We start from the raw sequence: 27,848 nt of genomic DNA, 5'->3' as shown, positions 1-27,848 counted from the left end.
CCGCATTTGGCCCGTGGGCCACAGTTTGGAGACCATTTCCCTAGACTAATAGTAAAATGGTAAGAAAAGCGTGCTCAAAATAGTTATAGTTGAGTCTGTTCTTGTTTATTTAGTAGGATGATCGCTATGAAGCATAAATTGAAATAAGTGGTATTTAAGGTGGCTCTAACGGACTTTACAGCTGTCCGGCTACCAGGATTATTACCTTGACGGTTACGCTAATGTTATAGCTACAAACACATCTTAAACAAATACAGACACTGCATATGCTCCGTTAATAGAATTTATGTTAGCTTCAATAATTTTCCAAATACTCCACATACATCCAGACTTTCAGCTGTAACGAGCAACTCCAAGGTTTACAAATCATGACATTCCAGTGGAGCACGGGATTAACACCACATAACGGAACATGACGCATCCCACTCTACAAAGAGCTGCTGCAGTCATCCTCCTGTCTAATTTAATGGATCTTCAAAACATGTCTAGCTGGGTATGGCACCGATACAGGATACTGAGGAACATCTTATAACAATAGGCCCATTCTAGAAAGTGTATGTAAATGTTGTGTATACTTTGAAGAAGAGGACCAGGTTGGCAGGACAATCATCGGCATCCTTGCAAAATGCTCATGGCCTTAAATTGAAACTTTTTTTTTGTTACTTTGGATGGAGTGGGAAAGGTTAAGTCCTTTGTCAGGCGTTTATTAAGGTTTGTATCTCACTTCCCGTCCTTGTGACACTCAAAGCTTTGCTGCAAGCCCTCCTTTCCGCTACAAACCCAAAGACAAATGGATGTGAGCCCATATCCTTTGGGTTTGTAGAATTTTGCAATTTGTGGAAGGATCCCCCACCAGATCAGAGCTTATACATACAGACCTAATAGGATTGGGTGCAGGTCTCTTGTGTAAACCATCCTTCCTGCATAACTTTTCTGTAGCACATCCTCCATATTTTTCTTTTTAGAGGATGTACTAGGGGTTGGTGACAAGGTCACTGGCTCCAAGATGGACTCTACTGGAACATAATACGCACTGCTCACATTAACTCCAAGAAAATTAATTAATCCAGGTTGCTCTTTTTTTTTTGTGATTCAAAGTAGAGATGACACCTATAGTATATAGTAGAGATGGACCTCCTATAATGCTTTATTTTGGTGGTTTTCTAAATACAATCCACAGATACTTTATCTGGGTTTGGATCCATAAGGCTCCATTCACACTTGTACGACTCTAAAGTCCTGCCACTGTGGAGTGCAACTTTGGTGTAACTTTGGATGGGTGCAACTTGGATGTTACTCGTTGTCCCTCTGCAAAGTCAGACCCACTGTTGCACGTAAAACATTCAGGTACGTCATGCAACTTTTGAGAGTTAACATTGAAGGCTATGGCCATCAAGATGCCTAAGCCCACGTACACACAGTCGGAGATTTTGCCAACCAAATCCGTCGGATTTTGCCCGTCGGATTTAGTCCGATGGAATGTGTCCGAAACTGTTGCATACACACGGTCGGGCCAAGTTGGCGAAAAAACAGATCTTTCAGAACGTGATGACGTAATTTCGTTACGATGGGACTACATTCAGGCTAGTAGCCAATAGCTTTGATGTAGGAATTTGATCTGAGCATGCGTGGCACTTGGTCCGATGAAAATGCTCTACACATGATCGGATTAGGTCCGTCCGGCCCAGTTGGTCGGGAAATATTTCCAACATGTTGGAAAATTGGGTCGGACGGAGATTCGGACGGAATCAGTCCGATGCATACCACACACAGTCGGATTATCTGACGACACGGTCCGATAAGACTCATTCAGACAGATTCTCCGACCGTGTGTACAAGGGCTAAAAGTCGGACCAAAATAGTGCATGAACTACTTTGAAGTCACTACGACTTTAAATTGCACATGCACTATATCAAAAAACAGTATTGGGACACCTGCCTTTACACACACATGAATTTAATGGCATCCCAGTCTAAAGCCCCTAGTAGCCAATAGCTTTGGTCTAGGAATTTGATCCGAGCATGCGTGGCACTTTGTTCGATCGGAATTCTCTACAAACGATCGGACAAAGTCCGATCGGATCATGTTGTCGGAAATTTTTTATATCCAGCTCTCAAACTTTGTTGGTCGGACAGTCCGACGGAAAAAGTCTGATGAAGCCCACACACGGTTGGATTATCCGACAACACAGTCCGATTGGACATTTTCCGTCGGAATGTCTGACCGTGTGTACAAGGGCTAAAGGTTTGACCTCATATTATATGGTTTTGGTAAATCTGAAGACAAAAATCTGCAGAAAATCTAATAGTGTGTATGGGGCTTTAGTCCGTGGGGTTCAATATTGAGTTGGCCCACCCTTCGCAGCTATAACAGCTTCAACTCTTCTGGGAAGGCCGTCCACAAGGTTTAGGAATCTGTCTATGGGAATGTTTGACCATTTTTCTAGAATTGTAATTTGTGAGGTCAGGCATGGATGTTGGAGAGAAGGCCTGGATTGAAGTCTCCGCTCTAATTCATCCCAAAGGTGTTCCATTGGGTTGAGGTCAGGACTCCAGGTTGCCCTTTTTTTTTTTTTTGATTTTTCGATTTGAAGGAGAGATGACACCTACAGTATATAGTAGAGATGCACCTCCTATAATTCTTTCATTTTGGTGGTTTTCTAAATACAATCCACAGATACTTTATCTGGGTTTGGATCCATAAGGCTCCATTCACACTTGTACGACTCTAAAGTCCTGCCACTGTGGAGTGCAACTTTGGTGTAACTTTGAATGGGTGCAACTTGGATGTTACTTGTTGTCCCTCTGCAAAGTCGGACCCACTGTTGCATGTAAAACATTCAGGTACGACTTTCATGCAACTTTTGAGAGTCAACATTGTAGTCTATTGCCCTCAAGATGCCTAAAAGTCAGACCAAAATAGTGCATGAACTACTTTGAAGTCACTACGACTAAGTTGCACATGTACAGTATGAATGGTTATCATTGGAAAACACGGGGTACAACTTGTCATGCAACTTTGATGTCCAGAGTCGTATAACAAGTCGCACAAGTGTGAAAGAGATGTTAACCAGTTCCTGACCGGCACACGCCGATGTACGTCAGCAGAATGGCACAGGCAGGCATATTGGTGTACAGGCACGTGCATTTTAATATGCCGCCCTGCCATTGCATGCGTGCCGCCGGGGGGCATGCTCACATGCCGGTCGGGACCCCCGTGAGTCCGGTCGCGGGTCCCGCGGACTCGATCGCCGTGGAGATACCCGCGATCGTCTCACGGGGCAGCTGAACAGGGAGATGCCGTTGTAAACGTTCTGCCTAGCAACAAGTGAGGCTGATCTCTGCTCCTTGTGATTGGAGCAGAGATCAGTGTTCACTAACACAAAGCCCAGCCACCCACAGTTAGTAACACACCCCTAGGAACACTTAACTCCTACACTGCCACCTACTGGTTAACCCCTTCACTGCCAGTGTCATTTAAAAATCGCTGATCACCACCATTACTAGTAAAAAAAAAAAATTATTAATAAAAATGCCATACAACTATCCCCTATTTTGTAAACGCTATAACTTTTGCACAAACCGAAAATATGTAGAAGAATACATATCGGCCTAAACTGAGGGAAAAAAATGTTTTTTATATATTTTTGGGGGATATTTATTATAGCAAAAAGTAAAAAATAATGCATTTTTTTTCAAAATTGTCGCTTTATTTTTGTTTATAGAGCAAAAAATAAAAACTGCAGGGGTGATCAAATACCACCAAAAGAAAGCTCTATTTGTGGGAAAAAAAGGACGTCAGTTTTGTTTGGGAGCCACGTCGCATGACTGCGCAATTGTCAGTTAAAGCGACGCAGTGCCGAATCGCAAAAAGGGGTCTGGTCTTAAGCCAGCAAAATGGTCCGGTCTGAAAGTGGTTAATCTGGTAGCCAAATGTCTGTCAGCATTCACTCAGAACTTCAAGAGGAAATAGCTGTCTGTGTACCATTGGGTAAATTTCCCTTTACTTCTTGTCCCAAAGAAGCGACAGAATGTTAGTTGAAATTTCCCAAAGTGAAGGGAACTCCCTTTTAGATAATTGCCCATTTGGAAAATCTCGTCTTGGGCGTCTTGTTCTCTGGCCATTTCTAAAATGATGGATTTCCCCTTCATGTTTTGTTTCAATGACAGTCACCAGTACAAATAGAGTAGTGGGAATGGCAAAACTTTTGAAAAGAAGGTTTAGATGCTGGAATATTATAATATACACTGCTCACAGAACACCTTTAACTGCTTTCCGACACAGCAGGGGTGCCGGTGCGATGACCGCCGGCCACGAGCGATCGTGAGCAGGAGAGACAGAACAGGGAAGTGTGTGTAAACACACACTTCCCTATTCTGAGAGGAGTGACAGATCTTGTGTTCCTATTAGCTAGGAACCACGATCCATCACTTGCTCTAGTCCAACCCCTCCCCCTTGAGTTAGAATCACCTCCCAGGGAACACAGTTAACCCTTCCATCCCCCCTAGTGTTAACCCCTTCACTGCCAGTACTATTTTTACAGTAATCAATGCAATTTTATAGCACTGATTGCTGTGTTATTATTATCATTATTATTAATGCCAATGGTCCTCAAAATTGTCCGATGTGTCCGCCATAATGTCATAGTCACGATAAAAATCGCAGATCGCTGCCATTACTAAAAAAATAATAATAAAAATGCCATAAATCTATCCCTTTATCCCTTATTTTGTAGACGCTATAACTTTTCTGCAAACCAATCAATATACGCTTATTGCAATTTTTTTTACCAAAAATATGTAGAAGAATGCATAATCGAGGAAACATTTTTTATATATTTTTGGGGGATATTTATTATAGCAAAAAGTAAAAAATAAATGTGTTTTTATCAAAATTGTCCCTTTTTTTGTTTATAGCACAAAAAATAAAAACCACAGAGGAGATCAAATACCGCGAAAAGAAAGCTCTATTTGTGGAAAAAAAAATTTGTTTGGGTACAGCGTCGCATTACTGTGCAATTGTTAGTTAAAGCGACGCAGTGCTCTGGTCAGTAAGGGGTTAAATTCTTCCGGGGCTGAAGTGGTTAACTAGCGGTGCACCAAAATTAAAATTCTGGTGCCGAAACTGAAAACTCAGGAGGCACTTGGCCAAAACCAAAATTGGCGTTTTTTTAAATAATTTATATATATATATATATATATATATATATATATATTATATATAAATAATTGTATTATATATATTTTTTTTTTATTAATATAATAAATTCATATTTATTTAAATTCATTATCGGCACCTTTGTAAGTGTTAAAAATCCTGCTTGCTGCATTTTTGTGCATATTCAGTCAGTTATGCACCAAGAAAAAAAAAAAAACAAACAAAAAAAAAACAGCACAACAAAAATGCACTTCCCCATTGAAATGCATTGAAAATGCAGCAAAAATGTATGTGTTGCATTTTAAATGCATTTTTTGAGTCACGTGACCTATGAAACACACACCATAAGCACTGTAAAATCACGGCAAAATTGCAGGCGTTTTTGGCAGACATTATCTGCGCTTTTTTTTCTTTTAGCAATGCTGAAAATCCTATTTCTGGCCGATAATTATCAGCGGCTGAAATTTCGGTGCATCGCTACCGTTAACCTCAAGAATATACAGTCATCTAGGTTGTACATTTTGTTTTTTTATGATTTTGAGCAGAGGTGAGTGAACCTTCTATAATTATTTATTTTGGTGGTTTGCTAAATACAATCCACAGCTACACTATATATAATATATATAGTGTATCTGTATATAAGTATACGTATCTATATATAATATATACCAAAAGTATTGGGACACCTGCCTTTACATGCACATGAACTTTAATGACATCCCAGTCTTAGTCTGTAGGGTTCAATATTGAGTTGGCCCACCTTTTGCAGCTATAACAGCTTCAACTCTTCTGGGAAGGTCGTCCACAAGGTTTAGAAGTGTGTCTATGGGAATGTTTGACCATTCTTCCAGAAGTGTATTTCTGACAAGGCCCGGCTCGCAGTCTCCGCTCTAATTCATCTCAAATGTGTTCTACTCCAAACTCGCTCATCCATGTCTTTATGGACCTTGCTTTGTGCACTGGTGCGCAGTAATGTTGGAACAAGAAGAGGCCATCCCCAAACTGTTCCCACAAAGTTGGGAGTATGTCTTGGTATGCTGACACCTTAAGAATTCCCTTCACTAGAACTAAGGGGCCGAGCCCAACCCCTGAAAAACAACTCCACACCATAATCCCCCCTCCACCAAATGACTTGGACCAGTGCACAAAGCAAGGCCCATAAAGACATGGATGAGAGAGTTTGGGGTGGAAGAACTTGACTGGCCTGCACAGAGTCCTGACCGCCACCCGATGGAACACCTTTGGGATGAATTAGAGCAAAGACTGCGAGCCAAGCCTTCTCACCCAACATCAGAGCCTGACCTCACAAATGCGCTTCTGGAAGAATGGTCAAACATGCCCATAGACACACTCCTAAACCTTGTGAACAGGCTTCCCAGAAAAGTTGGAGCTGCAAAGGGTGGGCCAACTCAATATTGAACCCTACAGACTAAGACGGGGATGATATTAAAAGGTAATGTGTGTGTAAAAGGCAGGTGTCACAATACTTTTGGCATTATAGTCTATTTTAGCTGGGTTTGAATACATCAATCTTGTAGCCCATTGACTGAGACCTTGAAGAGAAAATAGCAGCCCATCATTGAGGGCATTGGTCTCTGCCACCAGGAAAAAAAAAAAAAAATAGCAATTTTTGGGTACAATGGGGAGGGGCATGCAATGTCGGTTTCTATTATTGGTCAAATCCAACAGAGGACAGAAATCAGAGTCTCGGATACTGAATTCATTCAGCTGATGGAGGTCACAGAAAGCTGATGTACCGTTTTGCCCCCCTTAGCCCTAAAGCCCAACTCAAGCCACAACTTTTAGTTAACTTTGGATAGTTTGGACAGAGCAGGCATGCCTGATGCCGCCAAACAAATGGCGACCACCCCAATCCGAATTGGTAAATGGCAACAAATGGCAACCACCCCAATTTTTTTTTTTTTTTACCAACAAAGATTTTATTGTGAACCCCAATTTTATATGTGCTCCAATTATGAAGGCTCTCAAATTTATAGAGTTAGGACTGCAGATAATACTGGAGTACCATGAAGTGGCCCATGCAGCTTACGCATTTATTTGCAGATGTGTGCAAACTAAACCTCTTGTTTAAAGTGAATTGCTGGACAGGGTAATTTCCGTTTGTTGCAGGCTGGTAAGTGATCTGGGAATTTTTTGTTTGTCGTTTGACATACCTATTAGGGAGGGTTCCGCTCACTTGGATAGGAAGTGATTGGAAATCTCTCCATCAGGGACACAAACAAAAGCAAACTTTTTACTAGAGTGGGGAACAGATAGATTGACATGGGTACTCAACCCGTGGCCCTCCAGCTGTTGCAAACCTGCAAGTCCCATGAGGAATTTCATGGCTGACAGTTAGAAGTATGACTCCCAAAGGCAGATACATGATTGGACTTGTAGTTCAGCAACAGCTGAAGGGCCACAGGTTGAGCACCCATGGGTTAGAACCTGAAGAATGTTTTTGTTTCTGTCCATGCCTTTTTTGCCCCAATGACAACTCATTGTCACCCTTGAAAGGGTGTCACCTTCCATTGGAGCATTTCCATTTTCAGCAGCTCCTGCACTTTGCGTTCGTTGCAGATATCTACATCTGATATTACTAGGCACACTGCTTTTGAATGCAGATGCTTCCAGGGGGAGGCCTGGGGGGGTGGGGGCATCTCGATGCTGTACACATGGTTTGCTTACCAGTCTGCAAAATTGCCGTATAGGCTGGCGTGGGAGCTGGACTCAGGGGAGGAGATTGATTGGTGGAAGTGGTCTTGTACATGTAAAGGGTATCATGAACACAGCACTGGCGGAGGGAGGATATAAAGTTGCTTTCTAGATGGTACCTGGTGCCTGACCGCTTCTCAAAAATGTACCAGGAGGCTTCATCTCTTGTGTTTTCGGGGATGTGGTCAACCTGGTATGATGTTTCACCTATGGTGGACCTGTGCCAAGGTTTGCCGGTTTTGGATTAGAGTTCATTCCCTGATCTATTCTGTGACCATGGGGAATATAGTTAAAAACCCTAAGGTGGCTTTTAACGAGCCTGATGTTGATATTCCCAAGCACGTTCAAATTTTAATCCACATTGTTTCTTGCAGAGAAAAACCGCTATAGCGACCTCTTGGAAGAAACCAGTGGTAGATTTAGCTTTTTTTAAAAATAAACTGACATGGATCATGCTCGTTGAAAAGCTGGTCAGTATTTTGCAGGATAAAACTGCTAGTAAGGATGAGCTCAGGCGTGTTCGCATACTCCACGTGCAGAGCCCTCCAGGACGTCGGCGCAGTGCTGCGCTAATCACAGGCAGTGAGACATTACCCCGATGTGCGGCTGTAGAGATCGGGCAATGTCTCACTGCCTGTGATTAGCACATCGCTGGTGGGCTCTGTACGTGGAATATGCGAACACGCCAGAGCTCATCCCTAACTGCTAAGTTTGACCGTGTTTGGGATCCTTGGATTTAGTATCTCCAACTTACAGCTGACTGAGGAATGTGGGCGGTGGAGGCGGGTGTTCGGACAGTCCTTTTGCTTTTTCTCATTCTTCTTCCTTTCCTTCATTTCTACTTCTCCCCCTCCCCCTTTCCGTTCTTGGATTCACACTTCCTTTTTTTATCTAGTTGTGTTGCTACCATTTGTGGTTGCTCATTATGTTTACTCACGGCCCATTCCGGGGTACCGGTGGGTGGCGGCGAAATTTGGGTTCTAATATTTTTCCCAGGGGGAGGTTTTCCGAGTGGGGTGGCTGTTTTCTCCATAAGACTCTTTTCTTTATGTCAAATTCCTACTTTATCTGGCATCCCCTTGGGTCGGGAGTGGCTGGAGGTATAATATTTGATTCCCCTTTTTATACCTGGTATTAATGTTTTAAAGTGCACCACCTGTGTTGTGGATCCTATTCTTGGACAAATTTTTAATAAAAATATTGAAACAGAAAGGGTGTCACAGTGAAGAGAAACAAGTAATCACTCCACGGGGGTCACACACACCCACAGGAAAAAATGCTCTATGCAAAACAAAACAAATATGGACCATAACAAGACCAGACATGGTGCAAAAGAAAAGTTGCTCTTTGAATGATGTTTAACCATAATGAAGTGCCTAACAGAAATAGGAAATAGTCTTCTTTCTTTGGAGGGCGGCACAGTGGTGTAGTGGTTAGCACTTTCACCTAGCAGTAAGAAGGGTCGCTGGTTCAAATACCGACCACGACACCATCTGCCTGGAGTTTGCATGTTCTCCCTGTGCCTACGTGGGTTTCCTCCGGGTACTCCGGTTTCCTCCCACACTCCAAAGAGATGCTGGTAGGTTAATTAGACCTTGTCTAAACAAAATTGGCCTTAATATGTGTATGTGTATGTCAATGTTGCATGTGTTATAAGCGTGTCAGGACTTTACGGGGTAAGGACCACACAAAAGCCACAGATGGACTCTGGTGGCAAGAAAGTGCCCTGAAGTGATTCAGTTCGCATAGGTAGCGTTATACAAGTCACTCACATTAAAATAAAATAGTTTATTTTAGAAATTTCCAGCCAAAAATCTCCTGCAAGAGAAGAGGTAGTATTCTTGCCTCTATGGTTTCCCATAACTTTTACCTCCTCTCCATTCCTGTGCTGCAGACTCCACCAGCCCCTTCAGCATTCAGCTGTCAGGGCTGGGCTCAGCCCTTCCTTCTCTGAGCTGGCCGCTCAGCTGTCGGCTAATTGCCAGCTCCTTTCTCTCCACAGTGACTCACCTGTTGATGATATACTGCTCCTCAGTCCTGCCTACTTAAGCAGTCCAACCCAGATGATCTCTGCTTTCACCTTGGTCACATCTCTAGAGACACTTTCCTGTGTTCCTGTTAAAGACTTGCTTGGATGACATTCCTTCTGGCTCCAGATCCTGCTTGCTGTTCTACTACGCTCATCTCTGGCTCCCTGTCATTTTGTCTTGTCTGACTATCCATTCCGGTTCCTGAACTCTGGATGTTTTTACTATGTTTACTCTGTTTACCTTATTATTATTAAACAATTATGATTTAACTGTATATCTGTCTGATTCATGTTTTCTGACATCAGCACATCTTGGTCTCACACTCACCCCTAATGCAGGTGGGCAAACACTATAGCTGGCTTCTCTGTTCTTCACCTATAGCAGCCCCCTTTCCTATAAGGCAAGCAGGCCTACCGATCCTTGGTTGTACCCAGGACTTATACACAATGCTATAGTGTCTAGCTACCACACCAGGGCAGGCGCAAACCGAGCAAAGCAAACAGCTATTTGCGGTTGCAGACTGGCAATGTTCAGACTAGCCAGGGTCCAAATCCGAAGCCAATGGCAGGCAGAGGTCAGAGATTAGTCAATATCCAAGCCGAGGTCATCAACGAGGTTATCCAATCTAGCAGAGCAGGGCAGACAAACAGGTAGCTTGATCAGGTATTGCACACTCTATCACAAGCATGAGACTGCAGGCTTGGCCGGCTTAAATCAGTTTTGGTCTCCACCCAGGGACTAACCACATCAGTTTGTAGGTGGAAAGATATAAAAGGAGAATGCCACAACCTAAACCAGGATGCTGGAACCAGTAACCATTATGGAGCAGGAGCGCACACACTCCTGACACTTGGAGGGTTAGATACCCGTGTTCCCTGCCAACTGCCATTGTTTCATCCTCAATAGAAACAATACAATGAGCAAGTGTTGTCACCCTAGGATGAAAATGTGTTACTGGTAGGATTACCAGGTGCAAATAAAAGAAAATACCAATGCCCCCACCAGGTCTAAGGACCATTAAGCTGCAATACATTGAATTTCAGATTTTGGGTTTAGACATACATAAAATTATTTGATGCCATTAAAGATGGTAATATCGGCTATCCTGATCTAGAATACAATTTTATGAAAAAATAAAACGTTGGAGAGAACAAGGAGTGATGTGATGTGTTTGAGGACTTTAGAAAGATGAGGTGTCCTGCAAGTTATTTCATCTAATTTTCCATTATGCTTATAATCCAATTCTCAGAAAATTGTATCATTTCTTGTGTCTGTGAAGCAGCTGTTTTTGGAAGGAACAAGTGTATTTCACGCTTATGCCTCCCTTTTTTATCCTAGAACAAAACTACAAATATACCTTTCACCTCCGTAAGTGCTTTTTTTTTTTTTGGTGTCCTCAGGAATTCCATGACTGCAACTTATACAGGTCAAAAAAATGAACTCCTATACTGTGATTAGGTGGCAGTGGCATCGGTAGGGGGTGGCTTTTGGGGCTATAGCCCCGAATCTGGGGCCCATAGCCCCAAGTCTCTGCAGGGGTCCCCAAGGGGAGGGGAGGCTTTCTGAGGACCCTGATGTAAGTGGGGGGGATATCTGGGGACCCTGATGCTAAGGGGGAGGCTTTCTGGGGACCCTGATGCAAGGGGGGGCTCTCTGGGGACCCTGATGCAAGGGGGGAGGCTCTCTGGGTTCCCTGATGTAAGTGGGGGGCTCTCTGCGGATATACACACACACACACACACACGTATATTACTGTATATACATGTGTATGCCCTCCCAAGTGCATGACTTTCTTTACTATGCTGCTATGGGCTCTAGCCCCAGATTTTTTGTAGACCTAGCAATGCCGCTGTTTGGAGGTAACTAAAATTCTTCATGTTGGAGGGATTTCCTTTCACTTCCTGTTTTATTTATGGGAGAGGAAGTGGAGGGAATTCTCCACAATGAGACACAAATGACCAAATGAATCTGACAGGGGTTATTTTACCCAAAATAAAAAAATAAAAATAAAATGTTGCCTTCAGTTTTACTTTTTTAATCATTTAGCGACCTCCCCAGTATCTTTACTACTACAGGGCAGCCACTCTGCTCCAAATCAGGTATATAAACACACGTGATTTTGCTCTTCTAGGTAGGGGGCTGAGCGCAAGCCGCCAACGTGACACTTTTGCTGTGATTAGTCACAGCAGAAGCCGATCAGTAGGTGCCGGCCAATGGATGACCACCAACACCTGCTGATCAGCAGGGAGACAGGGTGGATGGAGCTCTGCCTATGTAAGCAAGGTAGAGTTCTGTCCTGTCAGCTGGGATGTGCTCGATTTTGTTTCTCTGCAAAGCAGGGACCAAAATCCAGTGCATCCCTTATTAAAAGTGCACACATAAAACACTGGTTAGGCACATTTGTAACCCTTTGATTACTAGATGGTTAAACCCTTCACAGCCAGTGTCATTAGTACAGTAGCAGTGCATATTTTTAGCGCTGATCATTGTATTAGTGTTACTGGTTCCCACAGAGGGTCAGAATATCCGTCGCAATTTTGCAGTCCTCCTGTAAGATGCTGATTGAAGTCATTACTAGTATAAAAAAAAATGAATAAAAATTCCAGTAAATATATATATATATATATATATATATATATATATATATTTATATATATATTTATATATATACATACATACATACATACATACATACACACACACACACACACCATAATTTGTAGATACTATAAACATTTGTGTGAATCGATATATGCTTATTGGGATTTTTTTGTTTTGTTTTTAATACTTTATTTTTAACAACGTTTAAAAAAATTACACACATACACAAGCCTTAATATACAACAGATCAAAACAAGAACTGTAAATATACACTATACAATCTAATTGAGTAATTGTCAAGAACAGCATACACATTTACAATACATCCATATGTAGTACCTGGCACGCCTGCTCGGCACATGGCTGTTAAAGAAAACAAATAAATGACTATTACATTTCTACTTGGCCTAAATTTATAAAGACATTTTATTTATTTTTTTACATTTTTTTTTTATTGGCTATGTTTTATAGCAGAAAGTAAAATTATTTTATTTTTGTTTTCAAAATAGTCGGTCATTTTTTTGTAAAAAAAAAACAAAAAAATAAAAAATCAGTGGTGTTCAAATATCACCAAGAGAAAGCTCTATTTGTGGGGACAAAAATTCGACAAATTTCATTTACCGTCATTGCTTAGTACTGGATTAACTGACACTTGTTGCAACTTAAAATCTGAGTATATCGTGGGGTTCTCAAGTAAAATAAAAAAAGAAAAAGGAAAAAAGAAGGTATGTGTGTAAAGATACAAAGTCTACCATGTTAGCAGAGCAGGACATTTACAATGTAAGAATATAAGTACTTCCGTGTACTAAACCCATGGAAAAAAGACTAAGTGGTTTACGTAAAGAATAAAAAAAAACAAAAAAAAACTTTTTTTTATTAAGTATTTTACTAAAATTAAAGCCCTCACTATAACACTTTAAAATATTTTATGTTTGTGTCTTTGAAGTATTAATAATCCTCATAATATTTTCACTTGACCTACTGTAAAATCCCAAGAGCAGGTTAAATTCTTGCAACATCCTTTGGGCACAAGTGACATTATAACACCTGCTATGAATCACTTTTTCTGTGAAGCATTTTTAACTTGTTTGATATTTGGATAAAATCTACTTGACACAAACTTGTAACTTAGCTTTAGTGAAGTCATCCGTTTCAAATAAGGTATATATGGAATAAGGGTAGAAATAAAAAAAAATGTATAATATGTTGGGAATTGGTAACAGCTTCCCAGGGTGATGCGAATACGACTTGCTCAAGGTAAGCTTTCCTTTCTGGGGATTTTTCATTGAATTTCTTATTGAAGCAGAATTGACAATTTGTGTGCATTTTGGTAAATAATAATAATAAAAAATGTTTAGGATTTGCTTTAATACTTTTTATCTAAAAAAAAAAAATATATATATATAATAATAATAATAATAATATATATATATATATATATATATATATATATATATATATATATATATATATATATATATATATATATATATATACACACATACAGACACATATACATACATACACATACTGAATCACATTTTTGTAAATATTTTCTTCTATCTTTTCATGTGACAACACTGAAGAAATGACACTTTGCTGTAATGTAAAGTAGTGAGTGTACAGCTTGTATAACAGTGTAAATTTGCTGTCCCCTGAAAATAACTCAACACACAGCCATTAATGTCTAAACTGGCAGAAAAAGTGAGTACACCCCTAAGTGAAAATGTCCAAATTGGGCCCAAAGTGTCAATATTTTGTGTGGCCACCATTATTTTCCAGCACTGCCTTAACCCTCTTGGGCATGGAGTTCACCAGAGCTTCACAGGTTGCCACTGGAGTTCTCTTCCCCTCCCCCATGACAACATCACGGAGCTGGTGGCTGTTAGAGACCTTCTGTTTGAGGATGCCCCACAGATGCTCAATAGGGTTTGGGTCTGGAGACATGCTTGGCCAGTCCATCACCTTTACCCTCAGCTTCTTTAACAAGGCAGTGGTCATATTGGAGGTGTGTTTGGGGTCGTTATGTTGGAATACTGCCCTGTCACCCAGTCTCTGAAGAGAGGGGATCATGCTCTGCTTCAGTAGGTCACAGTACATGTTGGCATTCATGATTCCCTCAATGAACTGTAGCTCCCCAGTGTTGGCAGAACTCATGCAGCCCCAGACCATGACACTCCCACCACCATGGTTGACTGTAGGCAAGACACACTTGTCTTTTTACTCCTCACCTGGTTGCCCCCACACACGCTTGACACCATCTGAATGAAAAATAAGTTTATCTTGGTCTCATCAGACCACAGGACATGGTTCCAGTAATCCATGTCTTTAGTCTTCTTGTCTTCAGCAAACTGTTTGCAGGTTTTCTTGTGCATCATCTTTAGAAGAGTCTTCCTTCTGGAATGACAGCCATGCAGAACAATTTGATGCAGTGTGCGGCATATGGTCTGAGCACTGACAGGCTGACCCCCCCCCCCCCACCCCTTCAACCTCTGCAGCAATGCTGGCAGCACTCATATGTATATTTCCCAAAGACAACCTCTGGATATGACGCTGAGCCCATGCACTCAACTTCTTTGGTCGACCATGGCAAGACCTGTTCTGAATGGAACCTGTCCTGTTAAACCATTGTATGGTCTTGACCACCATGCTGCAGCTCAGTTTCAGGGTCTTGGCAATCATTTTATAGCCTAGGCCATCTTTATGTAGAGCAACAATAATTTTTTTCAGATCCTTGGAGAGTTCTTTGCCATGAGGTGCCATGTTGAACGTCCAGTGACCAGTATGAGAGTGAGAGCGATAACACCAAATTTAACACACCTGCTCCCCATTCACACCTGAGACCTTGTAACACTAATGAGTCACATGACTCCGGGGAGGGAAAATGGCTAATTGGGCACAATTTGGACATTTTCACTTAGGGGTGTACTCACTTGTGTTGACAGCAGTTTAGACATTAATGGCTGTGTGTTGAGTTATTTTGAGGGGACAGCAAATTTACACTGTTATACAAGCTGTACACTCACTACTTTACATTGTAGCAAAGTGTCATTTCTTCGTGTGTGGGGGCAACCAGGTGAGGAGTAAAAAGACAAGTGTGTCTTGCCTACAGTCAACCATGGTGGTGGGAGTGTCATGGTCTGGGGCTGCATGAGTTCTGCCAACACTGGGGAGCTACAGTTCATTGAGGGAATCATGAATGCCAACATGTACTGTGACCTACTGAAGCAGAGCATGATCCCCTCTCTTCAGAGACTGGGTGACAGGGCAGTATTCCAACATAACGACCCCAAACACACCTCCAATATGACCACTGCCTTGTTAAAGAAGCTGAGGGTAAAGGTGATGGACTGGCCAAGCATGTCTCCAGACCCAAACCCTATTGAGCATCTGTGGGGCATCCTCAAACAGAAGGTCTCTAACAGCCACCAGCTCCGTGATGTTGTCATGGGGGAGGGGAAGAGAACTCCAGTGGCAACCTGTGAAGCTCTGGTGAACTCCATGCCCAAGAGGGTTAAGGCAGTGCTGGAAAATAATGGTGGCCACACAAAATATTGACACTTTGGGCCCAATTTGGACATTTTCACTTAGGGGTGTACTCACTTTTTCTGCCAGTTTAGACATTAATGGCTGTGTGTTGAGTTATTTTCAGGGGACAGCAAATTTACACTGTTATACAAGCTGTACACTCACTACTTTACATTACAGCAAAGTGTCATTTCTTCAGTGTTGTCACATGAAAAGATAGAATAAAATATTTACAAAAATGTGAGGTGAGTACTCACTTTTGTGAGATACTGTATATAATAAATATAAATATATGTATATATATATATATATATATATATATATATATATATATATATATATATATATATATATATATATATATATATTCCCCCCCCCCCCCACACACACACGTCCCCAATAGATTATACAAACGACACATTTTATTAATGTATCCCCTTAATTTAAAATGGAATAATTAAACTGAAAAGTACTGAGCTAACTCTAAAATACTACTTTTAAATATTTTTTTTATTTTTTAATACTTTAAATAAATGAAACATCCTAATTAAATTTGTAGTTACAAAAAATAAATAAAAATAAAATAAAAAATAAAACAATTTTTCCCTAAAAATATTCTCACATATAAATTTGCTTACTGTTAGCAATATTATGAACTTTTCTTACATACAAAAAAATAAATAAAAAAGTAAAAATTTAGTCATTTTTATTTTTTATTTTTTTTTAGTACCATAGAAAAAAAAAAAAACAACAACTATTTGTTTTAAATCAAAATTGTAATAGTAATACATATAGGAAAGAAGGTAAAAAATTTTTATATAGGAGGGGTAGGTGGGTATTGCACATTATCCAGACAACGGATGGATATCAGAAACTTATAGATAACACACAAATCTAGCAAACGTGCAGTGTGTGGCAGAATATTTAGATTATCCTATAAGAAAATTAATTTAAATAGAAAATGTGGCCAGATACCAATAAATGTGCCACAATCTAATAAAAAGTTCACCTTAATGATTGGAAAAATTTAATAACTTATGAAAATGAAATCTTGGGAAAATGACCGTATTGAGAATACTTGGAATGAAGCTGGGTTTTCCATTTTTCATGCCAAATGTGAATCCTAACCCTGTCACATCGTATCGACCAATAACTCCGAGTCATGTTTATGAAAGCTTATGGAAAAGCGATGAAGCTTCAGACAGAATATAGAGACTCTCCAAACATGAGCCGATCACAGTGCCATGCTGTCATGCTCCGGGTTATGGTTTGTAAATAGGATTGGAAGGCTCTAGAAGTAGAAACACTAACAAAAATTGTATTAATAATTTATTTTTATGAACACATTAAGCGGTCTACTTATCTATGTTTTAACATCGATTCCCACAACTTTCAGCCAAAATTCACTCATGTGGATTTACGTAAAAAAAAAAAAAAAAAGTGAATCTTGTGTGAAAACATTGATAAATATACCATTAAATGTAACATTCATTTCAGCTTTTATAAAGTGTAAAATGGGATTGGCAAAAACATTTTTTATATAAGTTAGTTTGTTAAAGCAGTTACAATAATAATAATAATAATAATAATAATAAAAATAATAATAATAAGCGTTATTTTGTCACAAAGGCAAATAAAATGAATGCACCGATTCTAGTCTCTTCACTAAACAATTATCCTGTTGCAAAAGCAATCAAGATCTTAATTCAATAAAATACTACATTGACCTTTCAATTGCATTCTGTGTTGTGAATGATAATGAGATTTTGGTATCACATGTCTTTTTAACCACTTGCTTACTGGGCACTTAAACCCCTCTCCTGTCCAGACCAATTTTCAGCTTTAAGCTCTGATGCACTTTGAATGACAATTTCACAGTCATACAACACTGTAACCAAATTACATTTTTATAATTTTTATCCCACAAATAGAGGTTTCTTTTGGGGGTATTTGATCACCTCTGCAGTTATTTTTTGTTATTTTTTTTTTTTTTAAAGACCTAATTTTAAAAAAGAATATATATATATATATGTATTATATTATATTATATTATATTAAAATATATGCATTTTTTTATAATTTGTTCAGTCCTCTCTGGCATGCCTATCCAGTACTTCAGATAGCATAGTCACTCACCAGCCCTCCTGGCTGCACATATTCTGGTGGTTACCTCCTGAAGACTTGCCCGGCAGCACTAGCTTCCGCTGTCCTCTCCATTCCTTCTGCCCAGATCCTTCCTGCTGCACCCGAGTCCCAGGCCCAAGGTCAATACCCCCCCCCCAAGAATGGGGATCGGCCTCAAAGGCCCCTGACAGCCTAGTACTCCATCCTTAGTACTTCTACCTGACAACAACTCCCCAGCTGGGCTGACTCTGGAGGCCTGCCCCCTGCCAATCCTAGTTGGGGATTGGTCAGGGCTCCTTGGAACACCTCAGACAGCTCCACCTCTCTGCCCCTCCTCTCTTCTAGAATCCTCTAGAAGCCAGAGGGAGGTAACCAAGAAGTGACACGATCTGTTTGTCACAGTCTACTCTGAGCCACTCCCAGCCCCACACAGATCAAAACAAACAGGCCTAGGCCTGTCTAAATTGATCTTCACTCACCAAAAATTGGCCATGCCCCCACATCCCATTTAGAGATATTTTATTGTACAAAAATACATAAAGATTCCAAGTTATACCAACCCTCCATAAAAATCTAACCAACCCCTACCCTCTTTTCCCTCCAAGGATAGCTATCCCAAATGTTGTTTTCAACAGTACTGTCAATCCAATCTCCGGGGGACGAAAAAAAAAGTGCTTGTATAGACAAATCCCGTATAGTCCAAACCATGAATATATCATAATATTGTAAACAATGATTATGGAGAGTTCTCCTTTAAGGGAAAAAAAGGGGGTTGGAGGGATTTATATGGGGGTTATCATACCTTGGTAAATGGGGGGAAAAAAACCTAAATGTAGTATTTTTTTTAAATGGTTTTTAGTCAGTATATTTATTGCTACAGGATAACTGTCCACTGAAATCTAGTAATGATGTTTTTTTTTTTATGCTATAAAAGCACTGAACACTCCAGACTGTTGAAGGGTTTTGTACCCCCATAGTCCCGGTTAAGTGGTGTTCTGCCAGAAATTAATTAAAATTTATATATTGCATTACATATTCATTGGATGTGCCATCTTTTAGATATATGCCTTCCAGGGAATATTAATTATAGAGGATTTTAAGAAGTGTACCTGCTCAAAAGGGAGACTGCACATGGTAAAAGGGGGTTCCTTGAAGGAAGGGACTTATTTGTGATCCAGATTTATGATTTAAGTGATATTTCAGAAAATTAAGCTCCACCGCACAGCTTCTCCCCTAACCTATTTAGTTATTCTGTCTCATTGGGTCTGAAGCCCTACTCCATTGAAGCCATGGTTTCCACTGATGATGGCCAACTATCACACAAGCCTTTTGGCCTTGACTGGGGCAATTTCTGTCACCAGGCCGCATGGCCTTGCCAATGCATGTGTACCTATTTTTATTCTATGTTCTTTTGTATATATGTGTTTTTCCTTTCACTTAGGATTGAGGGTGTGGGTCCTCAGGCCTAGCTTAAAGTCTAGGGAGAGGGTGTGTGGCTATTAGTCAAACTAGGTACTCCATGTCCATATCCAAATTAAAACGTTTATTGGTACATGTAAAAAGATACAATTAGTTAATGCGTTTCAGCACACCGCCTTGGTCACAGCACTTGGGTGGCCATTAGGTTCCTTCCTCTCCTTCAGGAGAGCCCCCCCCATCTAGTGCTCAGTGGTTGATTTCAGCTTTCCAGGGAGATGGAATAGAGACACACTTTACAAACAAAAGCTTTCCCAGCACACTTAGAAGCCAACCAGCAAAGCGAAGAATTGGACCCGGCTAACAATTCACGTTAAAAAAGAGTTTGCTAGACAGAGAGGAGTCAGAGAGGACAGCGGAAGCTAGTGCTGCCGGAAACTAAACTTGAAAACACTTGTAGGATACCTGGATCTCTCAGCCTGCTTGGCGATATCCACAAGACCCAAGACCGGATTCTTTTGGTTACTTCAGCCCTTCCAGGCTCTTGCTAAGAAAACCAACCTGTACGTGGTGTTCTTCTGAAGAGTCCTCCCCTGGAATGCTTGAAGTACACTGGGTCTCTCCCAAACTGGAGACGGCACCCAACCACCTCAGAATCTTTCCTTTAGTTTCCTTGCCTCGGGCTAGCCAGCCCCGAGACATTAAAGTCGGGTGGATCCGCACCCCAGGCCATAGCCTTCCTGGGGGCTGGTCAGGAGGACCAGGACCATGAAGTCAGCACATCATTCTGGACCGGGACCCCGAACCACGTGACATCCGCATCTTAAATACCCCCTTCCAGAAAGCACAGAGAGAGTGCCCCTCCCACTGGCCGCCTCAGAGAGAGAGTAACTTAAGCACCTAACCAGACCATAGTTCCATGCCTGCCAGAAGAGACAGTGCCCCTTGTGGCCAGGCTGAACATCTCACAGTCCAGTCAGATTGATGCTGAAGTCCAATTTAGACAATTGCACCTAAACCAAACTGCGGTTTAAGCAGAAGTTTAACTTTGAAAAACGCATAGCACGTGCTCTTCAGGAGCTGCCCCTACACAAATTTGAATATTCAGAAATTCGAAAACCCGAAAGACCTGAAAATTAAAAAATCTGAAATAACTTCTAACAACGTAATTATTACTAACTATTAAATTACAGGTATTGGAATTTCCTTTCAAATGTGGCTCTTAGTGAACGGAACGAATACCAATTTATCCGAAGTTACAAATTATCTGAAACAACGAATGCTGCATCTAAATGAATGGAATGTAACTAATTAATAATAATAAAATAACAATTATAAAGACTTTTTATTATTATTATTTATTAATAATTAATTCCATTTGTTTAGATGTGGCATTCGTTAGCGAACGCAGCGAATACGAATTATCCAAAATAACGAATGCCACGTCTAAACAAATGGAGCAAATTATTAATAAATAATAATAATAAAAAGTCTTTATAATTGTTATTTTATTATATGTTTAAATGTAGCATTCATTATTTCAGATAATTGGTAACTTCAGACAAATTTGTATTCCTGACGTTCACCAACAGCCAAATTTAAAAAGGAAATTCCAATACCTATAATTTAATAGTTACGTTATTATTAGTAATTATTTCAGATTGTATTTCTTATCTTCGAATTTACGAATTTAAGAATTGTGATCATAACGGATGACCTGAAAAACGGAAAAAATAAAAATAAATAAAAAAACGAAAAACGAACACATTTTTCGGCAGTGCACGTCTAGAGTTTTCACACATTTGCAAATATATGCATAAGCTACAGTGCCTACATCAAGGCTGCTCTGTGTACTGCGGTCCTAACCCTATAATTTGCAGTCTACCAAGTTGGAGCACATATAGCCATGGATAGATTAGGGCAGGGATGCATGGAGGGCGTTCACCCCTCAAAGGCATAGGGACACATGGGTCACCCTGGAAAAGCACAATGGCAGGGAAGGCATCCAGTGCATCCATGCATCCAAGTTAATCAACTGTACAAAAAAAGTGGCAACCACCCAAACTTATAACTAGCCTTTACAGTAAGCTACACATGGAAGGGTAATGCACATCACAAACAAAGATTTCCCAGCACAATTACCAGCTAGCCTGCAAAACAACCAATTTGACCTCAACAGTTTACGTTAAAAACAGAGGGTTTATTTTGCACACATTTGCAGATATAAGCATAAGCTAATTTTTTAGACTAGAGACCAGGGATGGGCCGAACACCCCCCTGTTCGGATCACAGTAGAGCTCACGAACAGGGGAAGTGTTCTAACTCGAATGGCGAGGCCCATTGAAGTCTATGGGAGCCAAACAGGAAAAATCTAGTGCCCATTTTGAAGGCTTATATGGAAATAATTGGCCATAAAAGGGGTATTAGGGTATTAGAAAATTTATGTCCGATAGAGGCTCCCTCTGCACATGGGGTATCTGAGGCCTATAAAGTTCTAATACAACCTCCCGAGGGATTTGTCCCGGGATTTTTTCGGAAATGGGAGAGAGATCTGGACACCACATTCTCTTATGAGCAGCAGGAACATATCCTTTACTGTACTCACTACTCTTCAGTGGCTAGTAAATATCAAGAACTGAGCTATAAGATCCTTACACGGTGGTACAGGGTCCCATCTCTCTTACATAAAATCTATCCCGACGCAACAAACACCTACTGGTGCTGCAGGGAGGCAGAGGGTAACCATGCTGCATATTTTTTGATCTTGCCCAAAATTGGAGAGGTTCTGCTCTAAAGTGCGAGACATTACAAAACAACTCACTGAACTTGATTTGGGATTCCAACCCGGGCCAGATATCTTCTCTACCTCTCAGATCTCTCAAAGCGTAAATATAAAAACTCAATGGCATACTGGCCCTATGGAAGCAGGAATCACCCCCCTCGATTTTGCTTTGGCTTACTAAGATAGCTGATATACATGCCATGGAAAATATGACTGCAACTATGCAAGGAAAAGAGGAGACATTTAACAAACATTGACCAATTGGTCCCTCTTTACCTGTTCCAAGGACTATAGGTATGCACTAGTGGAGGGGGAATAAGGGTCTATCTCCTCCCTTTACCCTCCCCTTTTTTCTTTTTCCCTCTCTCTCTCCCTTTCACTTTTATTTTTTTTGCATAGATTTAGGTTATATCCGTATTTTGTTTTTTGGATCATCGTATAGTCAGGATGGCAGAGACCTGAGAGTCTGTTAATTTTGTTATTATAATGCAAAGAACGTGAGTTTTTGATAATTTGGTTTTGTGTGACTTTTTTTTCCTTTTAAAAAAAACAAAAAAAAGAGAAAAAAATTCAGAAAACAAAATTCAATGAATTTAAAAACAAAACTATTAAGCCATTCTTTTATCGTGGGACTTTCTACTTCCTTCTATGCCCACCCAGGGGTTTTCGGGAACCTGGGTATTAGTTATCTCTTTTACATAACTTAATATGTCCCCCCAATATCTTTTAATCTTTGGACAATTCCCCCAAATGAGAAAATAGACGATATATACAGGATGGAATGTCTCGGGATAGACAATGCCACCCAGGGAAGGTGGGAGAGATGGAAAATGTTTAAGTTAACGAGGAAATATAGTGAGGTGTTTAGGTTGTAGAGAGAAGATGGGTAGGAGGTCCTCTTTTGCCCATTGGTGCCATATATTTAAAAAGGGGTGGGGGGTGGAAAGAGGGGAGGTAAAGGGAAAGGAGGGTAGGAAGTTATGAGGGGACAGGGGAAATGGATAACAAGAAATAAGGAAGTAAAGAATGTGTATAGGTGATTGTGTTATTAGATGTAATGGGTGAGGGGTATAATGGTGCTCTCTCCCTTATGTTTTAAATGTGTTGTTTCTTCTCTTCCTCTTAGTTTTGTAATGATAAAATTTTTTTATAAATAAAGAATAAAAAATAAAAAAACTATTAAAATAACGAAAACTATTTTTTTTTGTTCTGCTCATGTCCAATGCTAACAGTGTAGGGAGACATTTCTAGTCCCTGCATGCAAGGGTGGCTCCATAGGAAGCTGCAGGAGAAAGTAGTCACCCTGAAAAAAGTAACCTGGAGCAGTGATCAGAGCACCAACTTATAGCGGAACACGGGGACGGATTAATATATAAAGAAGCTGCATACTCAGTAGACGTGTGCTTTGCTGAAAAATTAGTTTTAATTTCATACGTTTTTTCGGGTCATTCGTTATGATCAAAATTTGTCATTTTGAATAAATTCATAACTTCGGAAAAATTCTAAATAGTTATGTTCCATTTGTTTAGATGCGGTATTCATTATGTTGATAATTCAAAAAAAATTTAAATAGGGACGAAAATCCGAAAGAACTAAGTAATAACTGTTAAAATATAAGTATTGGAATTTCCTTTCAAATTTGGCTGTTAGTGAACGTAACGAATACAAATTTATCCAAAGTTACGAATGATCCAAAATCACAAATGCCATATCTAAAAATTAATGTAACATAACAAACTAATAATAAAAAAAATAATAATAATAAAGTTTTTATTATTATTTTGTTATGTTCCATTTGTTTAGATGTGGCATTCGTTATTTCTGATGAATTCATTACGTTCACTGCCAAACAGCCAAAATTTTAAAAGGAAATTCCAATAACTATAATTTAATAGTTAGTAATAGTTAATTATTATCAGCTAGTTATTATTTCATATTTTCGAATGGTCGGGTTTTAGAATTTTCGTTCTTATTTTTTCGGATTTATCTTCTTTTGAACTTTTGGATTTTCATTCTTATTTTTTTTCGCATTTTCGAAAAAAATAATAATTGTTAAATGGCCTTTTGTTAATTTGTCGAATTTCATGAAAAAACTAACTCGGAACGAAATGTAACGAATTGTACAGGTCTAATGCTCAGTAAGTGATTACATCAGCTGCTGAAAGTGCTTAAAAATTAAGGGTTTAGGGCCCTTTCACACGGAACTCAGTTGAATGGCTGAATTCACATCTAAGTGGGTCCCAGCGGTATAATTCGGTCAGCTAAAACAGGAAAACCACAACATACACCGATTTGTCATATCAAACCAAAAATCAGACCCATCCGTATCCATGCACTGCAGTGTGTCATAGGAAAGTTCTGGGTCAATAAAAATGAACAGTAAGGCCGGTCATACATGGGTCGAAAACCAAAAGATTTTAACTTTTGAAAATCTTTCCAAAGTGGAAATTCTTTGAAAAAAAATTAGCGATTTTCTGATCAATGATGGGCGAATCATGAGAGAAATATAAAATTGAAAAAGAAATGCGCATGAGCAAAGGAAAAGAAAAATCCCAAAAGAGAAAATTCCCGGCCACGAAAATAATTTTCTGTAGGAACATGAGGTGAAATTGAAGGCTCGGTTGGTGAAATTGAAGGCTTGGTTGGTGTAATTTTTAAATCAATGGCAGTACCATCGGATCACAAAAACACAAAAATTTAGATTTTCAAAAGAAAATGTGTTCGGAATTCGACCCATGCAAGTCCTGCATAACAAAAACACTATTTTTTATTTTTATTTTTTTCAGGTTAACCCCTTGGTTTCAGCTCCCATTGGCCATTTAAGTGGTCCTGAAAGACTGTAGGCGGTGTTTCTATTCAAGTAACCATTGTGATTGGCTGTTGCAGCCATCACATGATTCAAAGCCCCATCCATTGGCTTTCAGTCATTAACGGTTATCATCAGCTACCGGTGCCGAGAGTGTACAGTAAGTGCTCCCCTAGCACAGAACAGTGGAATGAGCTAATGGAAGGAAAAATGTGCATTAACCACTTAAGGACACGGCCTAATCTTTACACTTGTTGTTAACAAGTTAAAATAATTTTTTCTTGCTTGAAAATTGCTTAGAACCCCCAAACATTACTTTTTTTTTTTCAGACACCCTAGAGAATAAAATGGCGGTGATTGCAATACTATGGGGTTGATTTACTAAAGGCAAATCCACTTTGCACTACAAATGCACTTGGAAGGGGGGGGGGGGTGAAATTTGGGAGTGGGTGGAGGTATTTGTGCCAAGAAGGAAAATTTGATGTGTTTCGTGCCACAAGGTGTGATTTGGGTGGGAGAATCTGTACTTTTCACCTGGGGGGGGGGGGGGGGGTGATGGTTGCAGCCTGAACCTCCCCAGTGCTATGAGATCCTGTCACTGACCTGGTTTTCCTCCCTCCTCTTCTCCTTTGTGAAGACAGAGAGCGGAGGGGGTAGTGGTGCTATAAGAAGGGAAGTGGGCGCCCTCTGGTGATCAGAGGGTGGCAGTAGGTTGTTCCAGCTTTCTCTGCCTGCCGCCAACCCCCATTGCATAGCCTGGCTCCCAGAGGGCCATGGATCACGGGACTCATGCTATAGAGGTGTCAGAAACCATGAAATTAAACCGAGACAGAAGTACAGTTAAATCACACTTGTTTAATAATAAAAGTAAATAGAACAAACATAGTCAAAACATAGCCAGAGTTCAGGGACCGGAACCGATAGTCAGACAAGCCAAGCGTCAGAAAGTCGGAGATGAGCGTAGTAAAACAGCAAGCAGGATCTGGAGCCAGAAGGGCTGTCAGCCAAGCAAGTCTTTTAACAGGAATGCAGGAGATAGTCTCTGTGGATGTTGACCAAGGCTGAGGCAGAGATCCTCTGGGCTGGATGGTTTAAGTAGGCAGGACTGAGGAGCAGGATATCATCAACAGGTGAGTAACTGTAGAGAGATAGGAGCTGGCAATTAGCCGACAGCTGAGTGGCCAGCTCAGAAAAGGAAGGGCTGAGCCCAGCCCTGGCAAGAGGGTTATATTTGTTCATATTTTATGTCTGAGGTTTACAACCACTTTACGGGTGTAAGTGCTCTATGCATGTGCACGGGTTGCAATTGAACTAAGTTAGATGCTGCCCCGGGCGGAAGGGTGAGGGTTAAGGTTTTTTCCAATCTTTCTGCTTGACAGGCTTTCTTTGGATCCAAACCATTGGTTCTGTGATATAAAAATGGGGAAAGTGGTCAAGAGCCAGAGAGCCGCTGGCCTGGAGCCTTAAGATTAACAAGCGAGAGTGTTATTTACTCTTCAACTGCCACGATGTAGGAGGTGATTGGGACCTAGGGTTTGTCCCCAAAGACACCAACCACTGGGGAATGTCACTGGTGGACTCTTCCATTACATGGACTCTATCTTTCCAGGTATGCTGGGGTAGCAGTTAGAGTTAGGATTAGGGATGTAGATAAAAGAACGGTTCTCGCATGTTGGACTTTGTGATGTTTTTGCACCATCTTTATAAGTAAAACTTTTGAAATTTTGTCCTTGCCTGGTCTGTAGTTACTAAAGGAGTGCAATGCAATTAACTGGCACATTTCTACAGCTTTGGATTACCGAGTGCATTGGGGTATGAAATACTTCATATTCCCATTGCACACATTCCTGGATAAACTCTCAAAGTTGGGGTGCTGCAGCAACAACCAGCTGGATACTGGTTCAAGTCACAAGGTAGATATTTGCCAGCACACCATGGATTGACACGAAGTAGCATCCAAACAGATTATTTATTGCATGATCACAACACGAAGAGAATGCAGTACATTTCAGAGTCACGCAGGACCCCTTTGTCAAGCATGTGATGAAGATAGCAGTACCAAGAGTTTATGCACTTTGAAGATATACTGTATTACCAAAAGTATAGGGACACCTGCCTTTACACACACATGAACTTTAATGGCATCCCAGTCTTAGTCCGTGGGGTTCAATATTGAGTTGGTCCACCCTTTGCAGCTATAACAGCTTTGACTCTTCTGGAAAGGCCGTCCACAAGGTTTAGGAGTGCATCTATGGGAATGTTTGACTTCTGCAGAGTCCTGGAGCCAGACCTTCTCGTCCAACATCAGTGCCTGACCTCACATATGTGCTTCTGGAAGAATGGTCAAACGTTCCCATAGACAGTTATAAACCTTGTGGACGGCCTTCCCAGAAGAGTTGAAGCTGTTATTGCAGCAAAGGGTGGGCCAACTCAATATTCAACCCTACGGACTAAGACTGGGATACCATTAAAGTTCATGTGTGTGTAAAGGCAGTCATCCCAATAGTTGTAGTAATGTAGTGTACAAGTGGTTACCATGAGTCTACAAGTCAGCTGAAGCAGCCAACCAGTATTGTGTACCTGCTACAGTTGGAAGCAGAGGCGGATCTGGGGGGGGGGGGGAATGGGGCAATTGCCCTCACAGAGTGTGTGGGTGAGGGAGTGGGCAGTTCCGCGGGAGAGAGCGGG

The sequence above is a fragment of the Lithobates pipiens genome, unplaced genomic scaffold (assembly GCF_037356315.1).
Source record: "Lithobates pipiens isolate NorthernLeopardFrog02 unplaced genomic scaffold, aLitPip1_a1.2 Scaffold_18, whole genome shotgun sequence".
Taxonomy (NCBI): Eukaryota; Metazoa; Chordata; class Amphibia; order Anura; family Ranidae; genus Lithobates; species Lithobates pipiens.
This window is presented reverse-complemented; position numbering follows the sequence as displayed.